Below are 6,000 nucleotides of genomic sequence, written 5' to 3' on the forward strand. Positions count from 1 at the left end.
GCACTAGATGAGTTTATTCTAGCACTTGACCGCACAGATAAGCGTTTCTCCTTCACGTATGGAAAAATACTCAAAAAATGACACCGTTTTTAAAAAAGATAATCGTATTTGTTGACGTTCGTTTTGTTCGAAACATCAGCCAAGCGTGACGCCAATGCTGACAGCGTGTTCATTGAAAAACACAACTACAAATTCTAATCCTTAGGCATTTATTTTACATCAAAAAATGTTGAATATGGTCCAGTGGGTGGGTGGAGGGAGCGAAGGCCTGTGTGGGAGACACTAAAGCACTCAATGTAGCCAGCTGTTTCACTAATGAATCCATGTTTAGCACAATAAATCAAAAGGCGTGCTCGTGCTGCTGTAATCCCCTGAAAGCGAAGCAGAGACGGGGACGCGCCAAAAGGAGAATCTGGTCTACATTTCTCCACTCCCAGTATAACTGAGCCGCTTGGTTAATTTTAGACCTGTCAGGGAAAACAAGGTCACAGCAAATGTTGTATCGAGGACACGCTCAGATCTGCTTCTTTTTCTCTTCATCAATCAAAGTTTCCCTTTGGTGCTGGGCTCGGGCTCCTGCGAGACTGGTAATGACGGTTTCTCTTCTCAGCACCGGGGGAGAAGCTGGGGCTTCAACCAGCAATTAGGAGGATCCGCAGGATGTGTAAAATTTCCCTTCTGATTCTTGGCTTGGTCCGCAGAGTGGGGAGAGGGGCCGGGGGGGGGGGTGTTACATCTGACTGGCCTGTTTACCATGAAGGCCAGCAAAGTTAAGATGATTACAATGCTGAGTGCCAAATGTGTGTGTATGTGTGTTTTTCCCCTCAAACTGGTATGAGGCTTGTTTACTGCAAGAGCACCATGAATTGTTCAGTGTTTTCTCTGCTGTAATTACATGTGTTTAAATGTAGTTTTGGATGGCAGTGGAACTGAACATACACAAAAACAGTGTCTTTAAGAGGGCACACACAGCTTTTTTGTTTGTTTTTTTGTTTAAAAGATAGTATGGGGACACCTTTCCCTCACTTCATGCTTCATGTTTGTCTCTGGATTTCTTTATTAGCTTTATCGCTGCGGTTTGGGAACCTAATTTTCCATTTTTCTTCCTTGCGATCGCTTCCTGCCTTATCTTTCCATCCATCCATTTCTCTCTGACTCAATCTCTCCGTATTCCTGTATTCTCCCTTTTTGCTCTGGTGTTGCAGTGAATGGAGTCTGTGAAATGGAAATGAGGACTCTGGCGCTCTCTCACTCTCTCAGTCTCCCCCTCTTTCCAGACATCAGAACGAGGCTATGCCTCCAATGTTTTTCTCAGATCTTGGAGTGCTGCCAAATCTTATAAGTGGAGCAGAGAGAGAGAGGTGGAAGAAGAGAGTGAGCAGGATGCAGAGGAAGGAGAGAAGCGTAGGAGAAAAAGATGAAAGGAGAGAGGATGAAAAATGAACGAGGGAGAGAGGCAACATGAGGGATGAGGACAAAGCATGGGACTGATCCAAGAGCATTTGGGCTTTCTCTCATATTATAGCCGAGCCCAGCACAATCCCTCCTCTTTCTGCTGAGCAACTACTCCTAGCTTCTGGCTCTGGATCAGCTGATAAGATGGCGTGGTGCTACTATGCCAAATGAAAAACAGGAGGCGTGTGAGGGGACTGTTATCGCGTGCAATCGAGAATTTTTGGTACATAACAACATGGCTGGAGAAAATAGGCCACAAGGAGGTCTAAATTTGCTCCACTGGAGACATTTGTAACATAAACACACCCCTGCAGAGTTTTAATAATGACAGAAATGCAGTCGTGTTTAATAGAAGCCACGACTTCTTTACCTTCCGGACACAGTATTTTGGGCCTTTGGGAGGTGCGTGCCAGTCAGGGTAGTAAGATGCTTGCTGCTGCCTTTGACATGCCAAACTAAAGTTAGATTTAGCTGGCAATAAGAGCCATGCTAAAAGTAAATACGGGAGCAGCGAGCAACACTTTGATCTAGAAGGATCCTCAGCCTGCCGCCCTGCTGTGGATTTTCAGTGCTTTGAGGTTTTTTTGGGAAAGATCCAAAATGAACTAGAGTTCATGAAAATGCACTATATATACAGAAGTACTGGGAGCCAGACCTTTTCAGAAACTCAGATGCAATCATAGTGATTGACTGTCTGGTGGAGTGTTGCTCAAAAAAGTGCTGTCTTTTCCCCTGTGTGTTTGGTGAATGAAGCTTTGGTTGAGCTGTCAGCTTGTGGTGGTTACAGTGTGCAAGCTTGTGTTTGCGTGTCTGTGTGTGTGTGTGTGGGTGTGTGTGTGTGTGTGGGGGGGGGGGGGGGGGTGTTCAGGTGACTGTCTGTCTCTCTGCACCCCCAAGATGCTTGTTTAGTCAGCTGAGAGCCTGGATTTCATGGATGCGATGGCTTCTGAGGGCCATCTGCCTTTAAAGCTTGAATAATGATGCCAAGCCTATGTACGGAGAGTCGAGTGTGCCCCGGTCACAGTACAGAGGTTAAACAGATCATTTCTAATAATCATGATTCATGTTGAGACAAAAAAAAGGAAACACTGCAGTGATATGATGCAGCAAAAAAAATGTTTTAGCCGTCCTTCTGATTGCAGCCTTCTTTGCGCTGCTGGTCTGTATCTGAATGTCCTGATGAGAGGGCGGGCTGGTGGTCTGATGAATCGCTTGGTCCCTGGGGTGTGTCAGCAGATCTGTGGTGATGTATTACGGGTTGCTCATTTCCTGCCGTCCCTTTCTGCTCCTTGCCTGCTCCTCTCTAGGGTTATGGCCAGGGGACGAGAGAGGGAGGGGGGCAATTATGGCCAGTTCAAGCCGGGACACAGCACTCCGTGTCTGCGTGCAACGAGATCAGCTGCCTCCGCCGCAAACACGCAATTAAACTTTCACTGTCGTGTTGCCAAACAACAAAGCACCACACACACACACACACACAAAATGTCTGAGACAACTTTTATGTGCTGCATAAATCCAGGATTCCTGAGAGATCTTCAGTGTGTTGTACATCGCCTTTCATCTCCTTAAAGGCATACAGTTGTCAGAAGATAAGAACAACACTCTTAGATATCCTGTCACTTTTGTTTTTATCTGGGAATACGTCATGCGTACATGCCCACACACACAAACACACACACGTACGAACACCCGTCCACAAATTCGCTGTATTTTTTTTATGTTACATAACAGTGAGTGGGAGCCATTTCTTCACCGAGTGCTAATGTTGTTGTCAATCAAGGCTTATAGTGGCAGCCATAGCACAATCTCTACAGAGGCAGAATAAAGCTTTTATCGCCTTTGTTTGGTCTCCCTTGCCAATCAAGTGCTCTATTCTCTTGATTTCACCTCCACCTCTCGTTCCCCCTCTGCTCCTATTGTTTTCTGTGTTTGTTTGAACTAATTTTCTCGGGAACTGTTTAGGTTATCTTCCCAGCAGCGGAACGTTTGAGTTGGCGTTAAGGAGCGAGAGGAGGTCAGGTCAGCACAGAGAACAAGCAGGGCCTGTGCTTGACAGGTGTGGTCTATTATTAGAGCCGGTGACTTCGAGTGCGTTACACAACCTGCGTCGCTCGGGCAGGTTTATTTAGATCGCAAGCAGAGCCGTTTTGGAGTATCTGATAGCTCGGGCAGAGCTATGTCACAACAGGTGTCTGGGGTTGGGGGTGGCGGATAATGGTACAGTAAATAACAGAAGGGTTTTTATAGCTCAAGGTTGATGGAGTGAAATTCAGAGTGCTCGGAGGAAAGCATTTGCAGATTTAACTCTGCCGTGCGGGCACAAAGGCGATCCATCCATCTATTTGAATCCAACAAAAGCGCACTTGTATTTAGCCATCACGAAATAAAGTATGCTAATGACAGGTTGCGCTTGATATACTGTATACATGTCTGCTGCTCTGTAATGATATAATCACAGAGCAGGAACAGCAGCCGCTCCCCTCCCTTGTCCTCCTCTTTGGCTGGAATGTGCAGGGGGAGAAAAATGATCCAATGTCATCCGCAGTGATGGAAGCTTCTCTGTTCAGCCAGAGGGATATGTTCAAGGGAGGGAGGAGGGGGGAGAGAGCGGATATTTCTGGTTGAGTGTGAGTTTGAGTAAGTCCGGGCGTCGAGCCAAGCATGCCGATGGAGGGGAAGGGAGGGGCGGGAGGCTTTTGGAGAGAGAGAGAGAGGAGAGAGATAGAAACCCTTTCGGGCTGGCACGCTGTCAGTTTCACTAGCACACAGCTGCTTCTGGAAAATTCTGCACCCTGCCCTACTAAACCACCAGGCATGACATGAATAACAAGAATGGCCCAGCCATCAACAGCAGATACTTTTCCTTTTGACGTGGGCCTAACAGACTGGTACAAATGCCCTGGCCTTGCACATAGTGGAAAAATCAACAATGAAGGGGACACCGGGGCACAATGTGGAAATGAAATCCCGGGTTTAGGAGGCTTTGTCTGGACAAGGACGCAGTTGACATAGAGCCCGAGGGCTTTGCAAAAAGGCCGTGCAACAAAATGCCAACTGATGTGTTTTGATGGGGTTACTCGTTCACCAGCCGGTCACTAATTGGAGAGTAAGAACCCACTAAATTGCTTTCAGTCAGCATGGAGCTGTGGCGAATTTCCTTTCCGAGCTGCATGTGTCATTTTGTTGCCCCTCGAAGACGGCGGCAGAAAAAGAAAGCATGAAATGTGGTAGCTAGTGTGTGTTTTGTGTGTTCCTAACATGACCAGTCAACACTTGCCCCAGATCTAAGTACAGCTTTCCCAGCAGTGATGAGATAATGCTAGCCCTTATCCCTCTATGAGGTTGTTAGATATGTGCAACCCTCTGTAGTGTTGACATTTCCGTGCCCAACCCAAGTGAACACATAGGGCCACAGAGGCTCCTCTCAGGCTGTCTGTATCCATGGCAGATAAAGAGGTGAGTCAGCCACTCATCTATCCAGTTCTCCTCCTCCTCTGCATGGCAATACTCCTACCCTTAGCCCCCGTCATCCTCGTTCACAAGGCCTTATGTGTACATTCAGCACATGGTGGATTGTATAAATAGCAGCGACCGCGTGGCTCGCCGCTGACACCTGACATTTTCATGCCCCAGCAAGCCGCTGATACATTTGGCGCTTGGCACGCATTCTTCTCTCGGGTTTATCCATCTGTTGATGTAGAGCCCAACCCCCCGAGCCTCTACTATGTTCCTGTAACATAACACGAGCCTCTCCTTTCCCTCTATTCATCTTAACATGCAAGCACCGCATGGCACAGACTTCACCCCTCCCTCCTACCTCCATGTTTTTCTCTGGCTCTTACTCGCTCTCCCTCCCCCCATCGTGCTGTCTTTCTTTTTCCTCTCTCTGCCTAACAACACCCAACAAACACACGCTGCACAATCCACCCAAGTCATTAGTCTTCAGACTGGCGTTCAGCTGGTCTCAGAAACCCACCAACATGGGGAACAAAAGTGAGATGGGAATTGCGTGAAGCTGGAGTGATAGTGCTGGCAAAGAACTGAATGTGAGATTGTGTGCAGGCAGGGTACTTCCTGGCTGCCCGCCAACTTCCAGCAGCAGCACTGCAGCATGTCAATATGTCCGTTGCCAGGGAAACAGCGAGAGCACACACAGTCCATAGAAAACCTTATTGCTACACTTTACACTCTTCTTCCTCTTTTTAAACTCCAGCTCAAAAATGCTCAATGAAGCTGTATTACTCTCCAGGCTAGGGAAGAGCATTACTAAAGGGGGGTTATGATGAACCCCCATGGACTTAGCCAACCACCAAGAGCTGCTGGAAGGGCATCATCCCTAACTGGCTTCCCACCCTCGAACATGGTCAGTTGTGTTTATTAAGTAAATGTGATCAGGGACCAAATATCTTTGCTGCAGTAAAATTTGCTGGTCTGGTTTAAAAAGTGTCAGCACTTCATTTGGGTCATTCAACCTTTACCCCCAACCAGTCTCAGCAAATGGCTGTTGGGGTTTTCTCATGGTTAATCTTTTGCTTCGCTCCAGAT

This window comes from Aulonocara stuartgranti, assembly GCF_965226115.1.
Source record: "Aulonocara stuartgranti genome assembly, chromosome: 13".
In the NCBI taxonomy this organism is placed as follows: domain Eukaryota; kingdom Metazoa; phylum Chordata; class Actinopteri; order Cichliformes; family Cichlidae; genus Aulonocara; species Aulonocara stuartgranti.